Source organism: Entelurus aequoreus, linkage group LG10, assembly GCF_033978785.1.
Source record: "Entelurus aequoreus isolate RoL-2023_Sb linkage group LG10, RoL_Eaeq_v1.1, whole genome shotgun sequence".
NCBI classification, from domain to species: Eukaryota; Metazoa; Chordata; class Actinopteri; order Syngnathiformes; family Syngnathidae; genus Entelurus; species Entelurus aequoreus.
Genome location: NC_084740.1, coordinates 28,243,487 through 28,262,026, shown reverse-complemented (window position 1 = coordinate 28,262,026; position 18,540 = coordinate 28,243,487).

The window sequence follows — 18,540 nt, the reverse complement described above, 5'->3', positions numbered from 1 at the left end:
AGTTATCTTCATTGAAAAGTACAGTGCTTTTCCTTAAAAAATAAGGACATTTCAATGTGACCCCAAACTTTTGAACGGTAGTGTATATATACATATATACAGTATATATATATATATATATATATATATATATATATATATATATATATATATATATATATATATATATATATATATATATATATATATATATATATATATACATAAATATATAAATATATATACACTGTACTTATAGATATACACTCGCGATCAAAAGTTTACATGCACTTGTAAAGAATACTTTTTTTTGTGATAGAGTATTGATGGAGCACATACTTGTTGGTCACAAAAAACATTCATGAAGTTTGGTTCTTTTATGAATTTATTATGGGTCTACTGAAAATGTGACCAAATCTGCTGGGTCAAAAGTATACATACAGCAATGTTAATATTTGGTTACATGTCCCTTGGCAAGTTTCACTGCAATAAGGTGCTTTTGGTAGCCATCCACAAGCTTCTGGCAAGCTTCTGATTGAATTTTTGACCACTCCTCTTGACAAAATTGGTGCAGTTCACCTAAATTTGTTGGTTTTCTGACATGGACTTGTTTCTTCAGCATTGTCCACACGTTTAAGTCAAGACTTTGGGAAGGCCATTCTAAAACCTTAATTCTAGCCTGATTTAGCCATTGCTTTACCACTTTTGAGGTGTGTTTGGGGTCTGAACTGCACCAATTTTGTCAAGAGGAGTGGTTAAAAATTCAACCAGAAGCTTGTGGATGGCTACCAAAAGCACCTTATTGCAGTGAAACTTGCCAAGGGACATGTAACCAAATATTAACATTGCTGTATGTAAACTTTTGACCCAGCAGATTTGGTACCATTTTCAGTAGACCCATAATAAATTCATAAAAGAACCAAACTTCATGAATGTTTTCTGTGACCAACAAGTATGTGCTCGAATCACTATCACAAAAAAATAAGAGTTGTAGAAATGATTGGAAACTCAAGACAGCCATGACATTATGTTCTTTACAAATGTATGTAAACTTTTGATCGCGACTGTATATGTACATATATAAAGAGTTTTTTCTTTCCCTGATGTGGTATCTGAGGCGAGAATGTCGTTGTGGCTTGTGCAGCCCTTTGAGACATTTGTGATTAAGGGCTATATAAATACACTTTGATTGATTGATCGATTGATTAATTGAAAGATACATTCCGAGTACTAAATCAAGGTGTCCCAATGCTTTTGTCCATATCGAGCATATACACACACAAACACACACGCGCACACATCCTCACACACATTCTTGTATTTGTGACCTTCTTGAGACCTCCGAAAAATGCCTACCTCTTTAGCGCCACCCTTTCTAGATATATAAAGATTTGTATTTACAACATTAATAATATACACAAACTATGCAAATATAAAAAAGGTAAGGTTTTTTTTTAATAATTTTTTTTATTTGTAATTGGTTTTTAATCTTCATTATTTACTTCAATGTATTACAGTATGTCCCTATATACATATTTATTGTATTATTTTTGTTAATTTTGGCTAAAAGGGGGCACATTTAAATTTCTTACACACACTTGTTATTACATATGTTTGCCAGAGGGGGAGCACTTCAAATTTTTTACACACTTATTTCATATGTTGACCACAGGGAGGAGCACTTTTAAAACCGACACACAGTCAATTTGAGAAACCCTTCCTTTTTGGGACCACCCTAACGTTGGTAGATTTCACCACCAGGGGTGCAAATGAGGCATTCTCTATTAGATGCAATGGTTTTCCGTATTGGGACTATTATTTCGGTCCTAACTTGTTCACTTGTCCTCATATGGAAGGTACTTTTCCTTGTTGATATCTCAAGATGGGTAGAAATACAAGAACACACACAAACACACACACACATATATATAGCCAGCATAAATAAAAGCCCAAGCATCTCCTTGAGGATCATTTTTGATGGATTCAGTGTCAGAAAGTGGACATTTCAATGTAAATGCACATTTGCAAACGGACAGGCGTTGCATTTGAACAGTTCTCTGAGACAAGAATCTGTCAGAGCGCCGGGAATCAGGAGGCGCTTCTTCTTAACGCGATTGATATCGAGCCAGGGCTTGTGGGCCGGCGAAAGTCCCTCCGCCGCCGCTGAAAGCAACAATGGCGGCGGCGAGGGGGAGAAAGGAATGCGAGACGTCTTCCAGCTGTTAAACTCCTCCAAGCCGTTTTAATCCCCCAACATGCACACACTTCTATTAACAGATTTCCACCTTTATTATTTTTCTAAGCTCACTCATGTTCTTGCGTGTTCCATCAACAATATGTGTGTGTTTGAGCTTCATCAACACTCAAGTGTGCAGTAAGCCATGTTAGTGTTACCTTGTGTTGTTGGTAGATCATGTAGCCACAAAAGGATTTTTGGTTTCACTTTTTTGTTGACTTTTTTTTTTTATTTTCTAGAGATGGTCAGACTTGTGGGCGTTCGGAATGTGATGTGCGTTTTCCCAGCGAGGGTGCAGAAGGGACTTGCATGTCTTAAGGAACTGACCTAACAATCGGGGAATGCTTTGCTTTGATGTAACATACATGTATTTGGATAAGGAATTTGAAAAAATAAATAAATCTACAATTGTAAATATATTCACAGACACGTTTATCAAGCTTTATTTTTCTCTTTTTTTTTTGATTTATTAAAAATGTCCATTTATATGTACTTTGCACTTTTTTGGTATGCTCCGCTCACTGCGGGCCTGCGTGGGATGTGTGTGCTCTGACGACAAGGGTCAAAGGTCAGGGGCGGATGTGTTCAGTACTACGTTACTTGGTAAAGGGACATGCAAGACACTTTTTTTTTTTTTTTCATTTTGTTTTGTTTACAATCATCACGTTTCATTTCTGCAGTTGTTCCTTGTTTTGGTTTGGAAGGAAACTGCAGGATTCTTTGTTTGATCGATGACAAAACAATCCATGTAAATATCACAATTTAAAAAATGTATATTTTTACGACTTATGAGTTATTACTCTTTCATTTGCAAATAAACTATTCAATGACAAACTACTTTGGGAATTGGATGTTGGCTTTGAGAGATGTGTGTCTGAACATGGATTAAAGCTTGAAATAAAATTGGATGAATAAATAAAGTAGTAAATTATTTTACAAAAAATCCACTGAACAACTAAAACTGCAATTGAATACATTAAATGATTTTAAATGCCATTCAATAAATATTTCAGATTTGAATTACTTAATTCATATTTTAATTTCATATATCACATCACATTCATTAAATACTAATAAAATTAAATGAACATAACATTATAGATGTATGTATATATATATATATGCATGTATGTATATATGTATGTATATATTTATGTATGTATATGTATACAGTATATACATGTGTATATGTATATAAGTATGTATGTGTACATGTATATATGTGTGTATATGTATATATGTATGTATGTATATATGTATATATGTATGTATGTATGTATATATGTACAGTATGTATGCATATAGGTATATATATGTATGTATGTGTATATGTATATATATATATGTATGTATATATTTATATATATATATATATATATATATATATATATATATATATATATATATATATATATATATATATATATATATATATATATATATATATATATATATATCAGTGGTGTGCAGTCACTAGAGGCAGGGGAGGCGGGGCCTCACCTGCCATCATGGAAAGAAAAAAAAAAGAAAAAAAAATAATAATTAAATTGTTATATGTATCCAGTGATTATACTAAAGTTATTTTCCATTTAACTTCACCAGTTTTAGATGATTTTTATTTTTATTTTCACATTTGCCGTTCAAATACTGAGAAGAGACTGTGTGGTGATCAGCAGCCAGTTGAGGCACTTGTGCCTCACCATGGATTGCGACTCGGCTAACTGCTGGCCTGCTGTGCAGTGACACCGTATTGCTATATGAATTATATTATACATTTCCATAGTTTAGTTAGCTGAGGTATATAATGTAGGCAAGGCAAGGCAAGGCAAGGCAAGTTTATTTGTATAGCGCTTTTCATACACAAGGCAGACTCAAAGTGCTTCACAGACAACAAAGTGAAATGAAAGAAAATAAAAGCAAAATTAAAATGCAGACAATAAAAATAAAAACAGTGCAGACGTTAAAAGTTAAAAGATTAAAAGATTTAGCTGAAAGCTAAGGTGAACATAAAAGTCTTCAGTCTAGTTTTAAAAGTAGTGAGAGTTGGGGAGAGTCTGACATCTTCAGGAAGTTTATTCCAGCTATGTGTTGCATAGTGACTGAATGATGATCTCCCTTGATTTGAGTTTACTCTTGGAACCGCTAACAGATTGGTCTCAGAAGATCTTAGTGATCTAGAGGGCGTATATAGTGGGAGCATATCAGTGATATACTTGGGCCCTAGACCATGTAGTGATTTATATGTGAGCAGGAGGATTTTGAAATCTATTCTCTGATGTACAGGGAGCCAATGTAAGGATTTAAGAATTGGTGTAATGTGCTCACATTTTTTGGTCTTTGTTAGAACTCTAGCAGCAGCGTTCTGAACAAGCTGTAGCTGCCTGACAGTTTTTTTGGGAAGACCTGCAAGGAGACCATTACAATAGTCTAGCCTACTGGTAATAAAGGCATGTACAAGTTTTTCTAAGTCTTGAGCTGACATGAGCCCTCTAAGTCTTTTTACATTTTTGAGGTGATAGTAGGCCGATTTTGTTACTGATTTGATGTGACTGTCGAAATGTAAATCAGAATCTAAAATAACCCCAAGATTTCTGGCTTTATTTGAGGTTTTCAGGGACAGTGATTGAAGGTGTTGGATGACTTTAAACCTTTCTTTTTTAGCACCAAAAACAATTATCTCAGTTTTATCTTCATTTAGTTGTAGGAAATTTTGGCACATCCAGTGTTTGACTTGCTCAATGCACTGGCACAGAAGATCTATGGGGCGATAGTCATTTGGTGATAGCGCTACATAGATTTGGGTGTCATCGGCATAGCAATGATGGTCAATGTTATTATTTTGCATGATTTGTCCTAGTGGGAGCATATAGATGTTAAATAAAGTCGGCCCCAAGATTGAACCTTGGGGGACTCCACACGTTACGTTGGTTGGTTCTGATACAAAGTCACCAATGGAAACAAAATAGTTCCTATCTTGTAGATATGACTTGAACCAGCTTAAAACTGTGCCTGAGATCCCCACCCAGTTTTCCAACCTGTCCAAAAGTATTGAGTGGTCGACAGTGTCAAATGCAGCACTGAGGTCCAATAGCATTAATACTGAAGTTTTGCCAGAGTCTGTGTTTAGACGGATGTCATTTATAACTTTAAGAAGGGCCGTCTCTGTGCTATGAAGAGGTCGAAATCCTGACTGGAAGTTGTTGTGGCAGCCAGTAGAAGCCAAGAAGTGATTTAGTTGTTGGAGGACAACTTTCTCAATTATTTTACTTATGAATGGTAGATTTGAAATTGGTCTGTAGTTGTTGATAACAGAGGCATCTAGGCTCTGCTTTTTTAGAAGAGGTTTAATGACTGCAGTTTTGAAAGCCTTCGGGAAATTGCCCGATTTAATAGAATTATTAACTATTTGCAAGATGTCTGTTGATAGGCAGTCAAAAACATTCTTAAAGAAGTTGGTAGGTAAAACATCAAGGCAGCAGGTGGATGACTTTAGAGCTGTCACCGTTTCCACTAGAGTTTTAGAGTCTATGGCATTAAAGCTTGCCATCATTGCTGTGTTACTTTTGCCTAAATGGGGTGGTGATCCAACTTTTTTACTTGAGATATTGATGGTGCGTCTGATGCCTTCAATTTTATCAGTATAAAAGAATGCAAAGTCATTGCATTTCTGCGTGGAATGGAGTTCGGCTGGTATTTGTGTTGGGGGTTTAGTCAGTCTGTCAACGATTTTGAATAGGGTTTTGGCCTTATTTGTGTTGCTGTTTATGATATTGGAGAAGAATGTTTCTCTAGCACTTTTTAAGACTAAATTGTAGGCCTGGAGGCTCTCTTTATAGATGTCATGGTGAATATGAAGTTTTGTATTCCGCCAGATTCGTTCAGCCTTCCTGCACTCTCTTCTCTGGGCTGTTACAGCAGCAGATTTTCTCCAGGGTGCCTTTTGCTTGCCAGAAATCGTTTTAACTGTAACAGGTGCAATGATATCTATGATATTCACAATTTTGGAATTAAAGTTGCTTACAAGATCATCAGCATGACATGGGTTTAGAGGTGGTAGTGAGGAGATGGCGTTTTTAAAGAGGACATTAGCATGTTCATTTATGTACCGCTTTTTGACATTCTTTGATTCTGTTTGTGTGTCCGGAATTACAGAAATATTAAAGAAAACACAGAAATGATCAGACAATGAAGGATCAATCACAAGAACATCAGAAACATTGAGACCTTTTGTGATAATCAGGTCCAGGGTGTGTCCCTTATAATGTGTAGCCTCTTTCACATGTTGAGACAGTTCAAATGTGTCTAAAATAGTAAAAAGTTATTTTGCGCCCTTGTCATTTAAATCGTCAATATGAAAATTAAAATCACCAGTTATAACCAGGCAGTCAAAGTCAGTGGAGATGCTAGACAATAGTTCAGTAAAATCATCAAAAAAATTTGCAGAATATTTAGGTGGCCTGTAGATAATTAACAAGAGAATTTTGGGAGAGCATTTCAACACAGCACACAGGTATTCAAATGATGTAAACTCACCGAGTGACATCTGTTTCCCCTGAAACATGTTTTTAAATATAGCAGCAACCCCTCCACCTCTTTTCCCCGATCTACATATATCAATGAAGTTATAGTTGGGGGGTGCTGTCTCGATCAGAATGCTTGCACTGTTATTTTGTTCCAGCCATGTTTCAGTTAAAAACATAAAGTCAAGTTTAGAAGTGCTAATAAAATCATTGACTAAAAATGATTTGCTATTCAGAGACCTGACATTGAGCAGACCCATCCTGATGGTGTTATTGACAGGCTTCGATGTTGGCTTTGATTTGGAGATAATAGGAATGAGATTGTTTAGGTTAGCAGGGTGGCTAAGTTTCCCAATGTTTACTCTCTTGGTAGTCACAACAGGGATGTAGAAGGTGCCATGATTTGATGTAGGCAACCTTGGGCCCAGCTGATAATGTGGTCTACTGCTGAACCCTTTTCTGTATCAGAAATATTCAGGACTGCTGTCAGGGCGAGGCGGGGTTTGCCGTAAGGGGGAGGGGGAGTGAGCAGCGTCAGAGCTGGGACGAACTACTGAAGGTGGACGTTGAGGGCGTGTAAGGGGTTGGCGTGAGAAAGGTGAAGTATGGCTGGGGGGTTGTGGAGCACGCCTTCGTGGAGGGGGTGGTGGAGGTGAGCGATGATCTAGGGGGGTAAAAATCTGAGTAGGGTGGGGCGTGAGTGGGGGTAGCTCCCGGAACTCCAAGGGGGAGAAGGGGGGAGAAAGGTCTACTTGAGGGAGGGAGAAAGATGGAGACGTGGATGGCTTGGGGGATGTGGGGGAGGGATCTTCACATGCATTCAGAATGGAGGGAGGGGCGGTAGAGGAGGATAGACACCTCTCCTCTTTGCTCTGGTGTATCTCATGGTCGACGTTCTCCTTTTGCAGTGGCGGTCCTCCTTCGACGTTCCTGATAGGCTGTGTTGTGTCTTCCTTCCTCGGTGGCTCCTCTTGTCTCTTGTCCTTGGCAGTGATGATAGATGCAAGATGCAGGAAGTGAAACATGTTGTTCATGAATAGCTTTACTCCCATCTTATTCAGGCAAAGTCCGTCTGCCTTAAAAAGATGCCTGCGGTCCCAGAAAAAGCTAAAATTGTCAATAAAATGCATTGAACGAGCAAGAAGTGCACTTGATAGCCACTCATTCAGCGAGTAAAGTCTACTGAATCTCTCAGCTCCTCTCCTGACTGGGGGTAGAGGACCACTGATAAAAACGTCAGCATTCACAGCGCTGACTGTTTCAAAGAGTTTATTGAAGTGCTCTTTCAGCTCTCTTGATTGTTGTTTTACAATGTCATTAAAACCAATGTGCAGGATGATATTTTTCACATTTGGGTGTGCAGCGACAATTTCCAGGATTCTTTTTTCCATGTCAGATACCATATCCTTCGGAAAGCAGAGTACTTTGGTGTTATTATTGCTTTTCATATCTTTTACAGAAAAGTCCCCCACAATCAGATTTTCAGGAGCTCTCGTTAGCTTTCTCTGTGGTGTAAAGTTAGCAGGTCTTACCCTTCTGCGTGGTGATGGTGGGTTATTCAGGCAATCAGAGGGGGATCCATTGTCCATCAACAGTGGGGCAAACCTGTTCTTTAGTTGGACACTTGCTTGCTGGGGAGGTTTATTGGTAGTTCTCCTCTTCTCAGCTGTCCGCTGCTGTGTCCTACGTGGCAGTGGAGTTGATGACGCAGTATGCCTGGCTGAAGATGGTAGCGCAGGCCAACCGGTCAGATCAGAGATATCGGGGCGCTGGGTCCTGCCAGATATCCATTCTCCCTTGTCGCAGGGAGGTGGTCTTCTCTTTGGCTTTGCACCAAGTGTGTTCCAGGGAGGATTTTCACTGGTAGATTTATTACCCTCTACAGGGACCTCCCGTTTCTTCGTAGCTTCATTGTTGCTAGTTAGCTGGGTTGTAGCATGGTGCTGTCCAGTGTTTTCAGTCGACAGGAGTGCTAGAGTGGTGTTGTAGCCACATTGTCCATTCACTTCTAAATTCACTTCCAACCGATTCATTTTTATTTCCAACAGTAAAATCTTCTTTAGCAGTTTGTGGTAATCTTCCGTAGAGAAAGGAGGCATCTTATGCTGATTACCTTTAGCACTGTAGCACAGGCTCGGGCTCAGGCTTATCTTGAATGGTAGGCCTCCTCGCGTAGTGTTGAGGACGTCGTAAAAATATTGAAAAATGCCTCTGTTATCTAAAAGAAAATATAGTCCCACTGGTTTGGTAAGTATCCAAGAGCTGTTGCTCTTTGTGTAAGAAAATAGCAGCAGATAGTAGCAAAAAATGCAAGCAGAAGCGAGAGCAAGCGAGAGCAAGCAGAAAAGCTTGTACAGTGTATTTTGTCAACAACTGTATGTGTGCAACGTATTTTTAGTGCTGAGCGATCATAAATCTGCTGCGGAGAGACACTGTGTGAGGCTCGTCTCATAACCCCGCCTCCTGGTGCCAAGCACCTCCGCCGCAGAATGCACTGCCCGACGGGAGCACCGCGGCCACACCAACCAAAGCCCACACCCAAACCCTCCACGTGCAAGACCGAATCCACCCAAAAAAAGTCACTTAACAAGAAGCCAAAAAGTGCAAAAACAACAATGCTCGTGCTGCAGGAGCCGCGAACGACCGCAGGGACACAACATTAGGTACACCTGCACTGCAGGTTCATATGTTTTTAAATTTGACTGTGATGATGCAGTCGTGCCTCACCAGACATTAACCTCACCGCACGCCACTGATATATATATATATATACATATATATATATATATATATATATATATATATATATATATATATATATATATATATATATATATATATATATATATATATATATATATATATATATATATATATATATGTGTGTGTGTATATGTATATACTGTAAGTATGTATGTATATATATATCTCCTTAGTCAGTCCAACGTAGCATATTATCAGACTACATAAACTGGTACTAAATGTGCTATAAACTAATCACTAACTTGATGAGCTTGTCAATGAATGCTTATTTTACGCTACTTTTGTTTATTCTCATCTTAAACCTTAAATACCTCACCGATGCTTCAAGATATCCAAGATGGCTGACAATCAACACTGGTTATGATCACTTTCAACGGTTTCCTGTTTTCTTCATTGGCTAGATAGCCCAGTATGTGCTACACCATGAGCTGCATAGCATCCAAGCTTTTGTAGCTGATGTATTTTCAATATTTAGCTTGCTTTTCTCACATTTAACTAATTTTCTAAACTTAATGTTAAATTTGAATGTAAATGTTCAATATAAATGTTAAATATCAATGTGAATATTAAATCTACATGTTAAATCTAAAACTAAATGTTAAATTTGAATGTACATTTTAAATACACATCTAAATGTTAAATCTAAATGTTGCATCTAAATATTAAATGTTTGCATATTTTCTAAATATTAAGTTCTACATTTGACGAGATTTAATATTCAGTTTTAACATTTAGATTTTGATCTAACATTCAGATTTTGTGAAGCTTGCTAACTGACAGTTTGGTCATGTTTGGGTTTTCCTGTGTTTGGTGTTTTAGTTCCTGTTTCTGGCTTCTATTTCCTGTTTTTGTGTGTTGTCATGCAGTGACTTTAATCCTGCTTCTGAGCTCTGTTTCCCTCACCTGCTCTTAATTGGCAATCAGTGGACACACCTGTCCCTGATTGCTAATCAAAAGGGTTCATAATGCAGTGTCTTGATGCTGGCTCATTGTACTTAGTTAGCTCCCTGTGCACCTCCCTGTTGCCATTAAACTTAATTTGACTTGCATTCCGCCTGCCAATCTCTGCATCCTTGGGGTCACCCTGCAAGCAAAGCTCACCAAACTTTGACAGATTTAACATTTAAATTAGGATTTTGCATTTAAATTGAATATTTAAATTTAAATCCAACATTTAGATTTAACATTTTGTGGAAGTTGCCTCCTAGCAGCTCCACTGTCAGACACGGCACCGAAGCCAAGCGTGCAAAATTTAACAAGGTTTTAATAAACATAGGTTTGCAACATGTTTTCTCCAGCAGAACGCAACCTTTCAGTCACGCCCGTATCCTCTCTGTCCTCCTGCTCCCGGCTGCTTACTGTTAAAGACAACAGATGATTAGATTAAGATGTGCCAACTGTGAAATCTAATCACCTGCCAGCTGTGTCTCGCCGTCAGCACCGCCACGCCCCCGTCTGATGTTGCTCTGTCCTCAGCACCATGGACAGAGGCGGCGACCTTTGCTCCTGCAGGCAGCGCTGACATCTCCCTCCACACATTTGTATTTAGATTTAACATATAGTTTTGAATTTAACATTTCTTTTGAATATATGAATTTAACATTTAGATCTAAAACTTGGATTCAACATTTACATTTCAAGTTAATATTTGATTTTTAGATTCAACATTTAGATTCACATTTTAATGTCTGCCTCAAATGTGAAGAAAATATGCTAAACATGAATAAAATGAGCTAAATGTGAGGAAAATTAGCTAAATAGTCTAAATATATGAAGTGTATTTCTGGTCTTGTCACCCCCTCCTGGGCAGGAGGGTTACACAGCAGTGCGGCTGGATCAAAAGAGACGTCGGAGACGCTTTGCTGAACAAAAGCTTGCTTTATTACAAGCGAGCGTCATTCAACAGGTTTGCAGTACCCGGAGGAGCCTAGGTCAAAAAATGAAGGACTCCTAACCTGGAGAAGCCAAACCATCAGTTATATATTCCTTCTTTCTCTGTCTGGGTGTGTGCTAAGTCAGGACAGCACAACCTGACCATGTACTGAGATGTTTGTGTGTAGTGTCTGGAAAACAGCTGCTTTAAGTCATAACTCAAATGTTGGCGTTGAGCTAGACAGGTAGTCTTTTTTCAAGGATATAGTCATCACTTTTGCATTCCAAAGTCCCAATTAGAGCCTCTTTTCCTGTGAAAAGTGATCCAATCCACCTGCAAATATCAAACCAAGGGGAATTATCTATTTGTGTGCTCAAACTGAAATACCACTATCTATTTAAACTTGGTGGTTTGCTTTCTCCAAGGTGAATATAAACATTCACCATATGCAAAACATAATATGAGTTCATTAATTCACTTCATATATCAGCTAGAAGAGTGTGATTTAATGTTTGAATTCAGCACCCCATATTGTACACCAGAAGCAAGTAAAGCATGTTCAATGTATGACAGTTTAATGGAAGAACACACACATTGATTACATTACATAGAATTTAACTAAGATACAGTATTTTTAATCTATGACCTGTATATTACTTATTATTGTGCTCTGTTTTCATCCTGTTAGTGTGTTTGTTGGCCTTTCAGTTAGCCAAATATATATATAATTTTTTTTGTGTGTGTGTTTTTAATGGGATTTTTTATTATTATTATGACCGCTTATCACAATTTGTGGCAGTTTGAAAAAGCTGAAAATAAAAAAAAAATCTTGTTTTCATGCTTTCAACCTTTTACCTCACAATATCGATGGTTCATAAAAAATAAATAAATACAAACCCACAAAAAAATGATTGCATTTGGCTTCCACAGGCTACAAAAAAATCAAGTGGATGGAGTCTATTATTTGTGCAGTAAAAAAGATGCAACGTTAAATAAAAGCAGTGCTTGTTGTTGTTGTTTATCTGGTAGCAGAGTGTGCATATGTTTTCTTATAAAATGCAGTGTCGGTATTAAACAGCATCAAATTTAAGAGGACATATTATGGTATGTGCTGCAGGCATCCTCCATTGTTCCACATGATTGGCCATGTGTGACAACATGGCCATACACACACACACACACACACACACACACACACACACACACCTACAATATCACGGCATGCATATGCTGCAGCGCTATCTCCTGCTTGCAGCTCCAGAATGTCAACTTCCTGCTGTGCACAGTATTATTGGTATTTACACTTCGACTATCAATATATTGTCGCATCGTCAACCTTCTGCTGCTTCTTCGACGTTTCCATGTTGTTTACTGCGTCTGTGTTACCGTGGAACCGTTAAACACTGCCTTCAAACTACTACTCAAGGACAACGGGAGTATATTACAAATATCAACTTCCAGGAGGTTTACGAGTCTAATAAGTACAACACAAATTGTAAACAACGATTATTATCAGCCGATATTGGCCTGAAAATGTGATATTGGTTATTTTATCATTATATCAGCTAGTAAAATAGTCAATCAGTGGTTTGAAATTGTTTCTAAATTTGTACTTCGGATTACAAAATATAATTTGCAATATGAGCGTCATCCTTCAGTACTTCTACGCCTCAGTCACTCGGAGTCACACCCAGCGTTTATGCAGCAAAATATAAAGACGTGACATTAAAATGCATGCTCCACCTGCATCTGTGCATGTGTATGAATCCAAGGAATGTAGAAATGTATTCAAGATTGAAGGGCCTACTGAAATGAATTTTTTTTATTTAAACGGGGATAGCAGATCCATTCTATGTGTCATACTTGATCATTTCGCGATATTGCCATATTTTAGCTGAAAGGATTTAGTAGAGAACAACGACGATAAAGTTCGCAACTTTTGGTCGCTGATAAAAAAAGCCTTGCCTATACCGGAAGTAGCGTGACGTCACCGGAGGAAGGACTCCTCACATTTTCCCATTGTTTACAATGCAGCGAGAGAGATTCAGACCGAGAAAGCGACGATTACCCCATTAATTTGAGCGAGGATGAAAGATTCGTGGATGAGGAAAGTGAGAGTGAAGGACTACAGTGCAGTGCAGGATGTATCTTTTTTCGCTCTGACCGTAACTTAGGTACAAGCTGGCTCATTGGATTCCACACTTTCTCCTTTTTCTATTGTGGATCACGGGTTTGTATTTTAAACTACCTCGGATACTATATCCTCTTGAAAATGAGAGTCGAGAACGCGAAATGGACATTCATAGTGACTTTTATCTCCACGACAATACATCGGCGAAGCTCTTTAGCTACTGAGCTAACGTGATAGCATCGGGCTCAAATGCAGATATAAAGAACATAAATAAACCCCTGACTGGAAGGATGGACAGAAGATCAACAATACTATTAAACCATGGACATGTAAATACACGGTTAATAATTTCCAGCTTGGCGAAGCTTAACAATGCTGTTGCTAGCGAAGCCATTGAATCTAACTTAGCAACGGAACCTCACAGAGCTATGATAAAAACATTAGCGCTCCACCTACGCCAGGCAGCGCTCATCTGCTCATCAACACCCAAGCTCACCTGGGTTCCAGCGATCGACGGAAGGACGAAGGACTTCACCCAAACATCCGTGTGGTCGGCGGCTAGCGTTGGCTAGCGTCAGCTAGCGCGTCTGCTATCCAAGTCAAAGTCCTCCTGGTTGTGTTGCTACAGCCAGCCGCTAACACACCGATCCCACCTACAACTTTCTTCTTTGCAGTCTTTATTGTTCATTAAACAAATTGCAAAACATTCACCAACACAGATGTCCAGAATACTGTGGAATTTTGAGATGAAAACAGAGCTTTTTTGTATTGGATTCAATGGGGTACCAATACTTCCGTTTCAACAATTGACGTCACGCGCATACGTCATCATATATAGACGTTTTCAACCGGAAGTTTAGCGGGAAATTTAAAATTGCACTTTATAAGTTAACCCGGCCGTATTGACGTGTTGCAATGTTAAGATTTCATCATTGATATATAAACTATCAGACTGCGTGGTCGGTAGTAGTGGGTTTCAGTAGGCCTTTAAGTACACTAAAAATGTACTATAGTAGTAGCAATATAAAATATAACATATATGTAATATTTGCATTATATATATGCAGTATATAATATATACTGATATATTATATTATTATATTATATTATATTTTTGTATAGTATATACAATATATAACACATCCCAATTACCATGTACAACATACAGACATAACTAAATGGTGGGATTTCTAACACCATGCCGTTTGTATTGTCACAATATGTATGATGTGTTTCAGGCACGCTTTTCAATAAGTTACATCACCGTGTTACTTTTGCACAATCCAACATGTCCCAAAAGGAGTAGGAAGAAGCAAAGCGTATATCCAATCCCACCTCTTTTCCGTGTTTATTACTAATCATTCATTCACATCAGAACGTTTACATGTTTTCATTTCGCTCAGAAAGATAAGAATCTCAAGTAATTATTACCTCCAATCAGGACTGCAGCGCTCGATTACTTTAGCAATCAAGTAATCTATCAATCAGTTTGTTCAATTGATCGAGAAATCGGTTAAAAACACTTAATGGCCTCAATGCGTGTTTTAGAGAAACGTGTTGATATAAAATAATTTTTTCATCAATTCATATCATCAACATTGAAATTCCAATCAAACAATTAATGAAAAACAATTTATATAAACAAAACAAAAAATATAAATGTGGAGCTTTACAAACTGTATATGTTTCAGCATTATTTATATTGGTGTATTTATTCAAAGACTAGCCTATCTAATTTGTTGATAGTAATGTTATTTGACTTGACTTTTGCTCTGTTTTAATGACTATTTTGTTGAAAAAAAGTGTTAAAATACGGAACTTTTTCTATACCAGGGACTGACCTGTGTTTTTCTATAACTGCATCATTTATTTTATTTTACACAAACAGTGTGAAATGTTTCCAGTGGCTTCACAGTAAGAGGTGTAACTTAAGGGATAATGTGTTTATTTTACAGCAAGTGTCATCTGACATCGAGGAAAGAACTGCTGCATACGTCGGTTGATATCAGTATCGTAAATGAAGCGTCAGGCAACATATGTGTATATATATTTGTAATATACATATTTGTAAATTTGTACATTGCTACATTCATCTTTTCCTATATCCTGACTCATCTCCTACTTCATACCTCTGAAAACCATCCCCACTGCATGATGCTGCCACCACCATGCTTCACTATAGGGATGGTACTGGCCTGGTGATGAGTGGTGCCTGGTTTCCTCCAAACATGACGCCTGGCATTCATGCACTCAAAAAGAGGTGCTGCACAGAGAAAAATGAGCGAAACTGCCCAAAGATAGGTGTGCCAAGCCTGTGGCATCGTATTGAAAAAGACTTGAGGTTGTAATTGCAAAGTATTGAGCAAAGACTGTGATTACTTATGTACATATGATTTGTTTTTTTTGTTTTTATTTTACCTTTATTTGCCAAAAATACAAATAAATAACACATTGTTATTATGAAGTACGGTTTGCAGAAATTGGAAAATACAAATAAAGTTTTTACCATTTCGAGAAAGGCTGTAACATAAAATGTGGAAAAAGTGAATCACTGTGAACACTATCCCGATCCACATCATGGTGGCCCAGAGGGGCAAACGTCAATCTGTTGTATTAGCTATGGAATGCCAACAGGGACAAAATTAAATGAATAAATATGGGAAACATAAATAGATACATCTTTAAATGATGATTTAAATGACATTGGATACTTGTAAGTAGAATATAATACATACATTTGTCATTAAATTTGTCAATTTGTTTAATGTAAAATTACATTGAATTATTAAACTAATTATTTATTTTTTGTTTAATTTCCTGATTTAAATATTTTACTATTTAATTAATTATTTATTAGAGTTTTTAATCATCTATTTAATAAATGATACACCTAAGTAATCATTTAAAGATTTATCAATTAATTTTATTCATTGGGTCGTGGTTAGGGCCTTGCAAGGCAGCTCCCGCCATCAGTGTGGGAATGTGTGTGTGAATGGGTGAGTGTGGAATAATGTCAAAGCGCTTTGCTTTGAGTACCTTGAAGGTAGAAAAGCGCTATACAAGTATTTACAATTTATTTATCATTTATCATTTATTTGGCCCTCTCCAGCGAGCGCGCTGCTAGGAAAGCCCTAAGAAAGTGGACAGAGTAAAGAAGTAAAATCTCATGGAACGACCAATATAATGAGTTGTGTTTCCCCAATATTGCATGTGTTTTGGCGGTTTGCGTGCGTTTTGCATGTTTCTGTGCGTTTCTGCGCGTTTGCCTCTGTGAACCGCCGTAGACATGTGACCTAAAATGTTCTTTGTACACATGTGAACATTTATTGTGACCACTGTTCCAAATAATATGACAAAGGCGCTACTAACACCGTTACTCTTACACGTAAAGAGCAATCTAATTAATTACCTTAATGTACGTTACAATGCCCTTAGCAAGACGTTTGATGTAATGTGGCACGTTACTTTTGATGTGGTTGTATATCAACAAGACGGCATCCGGAGCACAGTAAGTAACTTTTTTTATTAAGGAAAGCGACAACCGCCTACTCCAGGACAAGCTGGACAGAATGCGAGTGGATCCCTGCCTGGTTGCCTGGATTTCAGACTACCTCACCGATAGGCCACAGTACGTCAGACTGAAGGACATCACATCTGACACTGTGATCAGCAGCACCGGAGCACCGCAGGGAACGGTGCTGGCCCCTCTTCTCTTCACCCTGTACACCGCTGACTTCTGCTACAACTCAGAGCTGTGTCACATCCAGAAGTACGCGGATGACACAGCCATCGTCGGGTGCATCAGGGACGGCAGAGAGGAGGAGTTTCGGAGGCTGGTGAGGGACTTTGTTGTCTGGTGCCACAGGAACCTCTTGCAGCTCAACCCTTCAAAGACCAAGAAGCTGGTCATTGACTTTGGGAGGTCGAGTCCAAGGTCACAACCTATTGTGATCGAGGGAGTCGAGGTACAGACCGTGGACTCATTCAAGTACCTCGGGGTGTGGGTGGACAACAAGCTGGACTGGACTGTTAACACAGACCACTTGTACAGGAAAGGACAGAGCAGGCTGTACTTCCTGAGGAGGCTGCACTCCTTCAACGTCTGTAAAAAACTATTGTGGATGTACTACCAGTCTGTGGTTGCCAGTGTTCTGTACTACATCGTAGTGTGCTGGGGGGGCAGCATATCTAAGAAGGACAGCTCCATACTGGAGAAACTGATCAGGCGGGCCGGTTCTACGATCGGACTAAAACTGGACTCACTGGTGACGATGGCAGAGAAGAGGACTGTGGAAAAACTAGTGAGCATCCTGGATGATGCCAGTCACCCTCTGCATACCGTTGTCAGTAGCCAGAGGAGCCTGTTCAATGCTAGACTGCTTCATCCCAAGTGCAGGACTAATAGACTAAAAAACTCCTTTGTCCCACATGCCATTAGACTGTACAACTCCTCTCTGGGGGGGAGGGGGGGTACTAGGATGACAGGGGATGCAAAACAATAACAGTGTAATATTTTTTCATAACATGGTCACTAATGCCTAGTTTCTCTTGTTATATTCTTATTTTAATGTTACATTTGTATTCTCATTGATGATTTTATACTGTAATATTTTTCTATTTTGTTTCCATTTATACCCCCATTATTTACGTTTTTAAATTCGATCTCAATTCTGTACACTGCTGCTGGAATTTTAATTTTCCTGAGGGAACTCTCCTGAAGGAATCAATAAAGTACTATCTATCTATCTATCTATCTAACCAGCTAAAAGCTAAAATGAACTTAATATCAAATAGAAGGAGGCAACACCACACAGCAAACACACAACATGTAAGTACTCACACTACTACTACTACTACGTGGGAATAATAAACAACAAATCAATGATTGAAGTGACAAGCTTGCAATCCTACAATCAATACCCTGTTTGTGGACAAGGAAACTACACCCATCAAAGCACATGTATTCTCTTTATTAACTAGCGCTAAAACAATATTTTGAAAAGATTCAAAAGAGCTCCCGTAACTGCCTGCAAATTTC